We start from the raw sequence: 1539 nt of genomic DNA, 5'->3' as shown, positions 1-1539 counted from the left end.
ATTCAGCTAGTGTCCCTTGTCTTGGCCTTTCCTCAGCAAGCTTCCTTTTGCAAATGGCTTGATTGATCTTGCTTGCTGGATCAGGGACAGGATTGGTGCTCTTGTTAGTTGCCTTCACTTCTTTGGATTCATGAATTGGTTGTTGTGTGATTTTTGGAGTTTGATCTTCATCCAGAGCCTTTTGAATTGGTAGTTCAATGAGCTTGTCCTTCATGTGCCTCTCTGTTTCCCTTGAGTTTGGACGTTCTTGATTGTCCTCCTCACTAGCTTGTTTTTCCACTTCCTCTTTTACACTCAACATTTGCTTTAATAGCTCTTTCATGGAGGAGGTTTGTTGATCTTCCCAAGCTTTCTTCATCTCCTCTTCATACCTTTCAATCATGGATTCAAGTGTTGAGGTATTTTGGTCCAGGGAAGTTTCGATCAGTGTTGAGCATCTTTGGTCCAGGGGAGTTTGAGGAGGTTGTGAGTGTTCAGGTTCTCTTGTCATCTCAAGTGCCGTTTCAGGTTCAAATATTTCCACAACCTCTTTTTTCATTGAAATTTTACTTGACACAGAGGCTTCCTCATCTTGCCCTTCCTCTTTCCTTGTTGCACTCACCATTTGAGCTAACATTATTTCCATGTTTTTGAATGAATTTTCTTGCTCGTTCCAGGATATCTGTGCCTCCCTCTCATATTTTTCAAACATGGTCTCAAGCTTTGAGAGGCTTTGGTTCATGAAAGTTTGTGTGGGTGGTGATGTGTGGAAAACGATCCAACACAAAACTCACCGGCAAGTGTACCGGGTCGCATCAAGTAATAATAACTCACATGAGTGAGGTCGATCCCACAAGGATTGAAGGATTGAGCAATTTTAGTTTAGTGGTTGATTTAGTCAAGCGAATCAAGTTTTGGTTGAGTGGGTTGTATTTAACAGAAGCTAAATTGCTTGGAATGTAAAGGGAGAAGGGAGAATTGCAGTAAATTAAAGAACAGGAAAATAAACTTGCTGAATCTTAAAGAACAAGAAAGTAAATGACTGAAACTTAAAGTGCAAGAAATGTAAATTGCAGTAACTTAAATGGCAAGGAATGTAAATTGCTTGAATTTAAAAGGGATTCGAGGAATGGGATTGCAGAATTTAAACAAAGAGAAATTGGACTGCCACAATTAATAGAGCAGAAACTGAATTAGAAGCGATTAGAATTCAAACAGAAATTGAAATTAAAGTGCAGCAGGGTTCACAGAAGAACCAAAAGTAAATTGGAATCTCGGGACTCCAGAGACTAGGTAGCAGAGCCTAGATCTCAATTACCTTCCTAGATCCAAGTTCTCAAAGCAATTGACAAGAAAATAAAGAAGAAGCAGTAAAGGAAATTGCAATTAAACTCAATTGTGCAGAAAAGTAATTAAAGAGATTTTGAATGGAGATTGAGACAGAATTTCCTCAATTCTTCACACCCAAAACTCAAACAAGAAAAGTAAAAATGCCCAAGAAAGAACAAGGAAGAAGAGAGATCAATGCTCCTCCCCAATTCTCTGAAATCTCAGTAAAGA

The sequence above is a fragment of the Arachis duranensis genome, unplaced genomic scaffold (assembly GCF_000817695.3).
Source record: "Arachis duranensis cultivar V14167 unplaced genomic scaffold, aradu.V14167.gnm2.J7QH unplaced_Scaffold_606023, whole genome shotgun sequence".
Lineage (NCBI taxonomy): Eukaryota > Viridiplantae > Streptophyta > Magnoliopsida > Fabales > Fabaceae > Arachis > Arachis duranensis.
The sequence above is the reverse complement of the archived record's forward strand: the minus strand, read 5'-3'. Positions refer to the sequence as shown.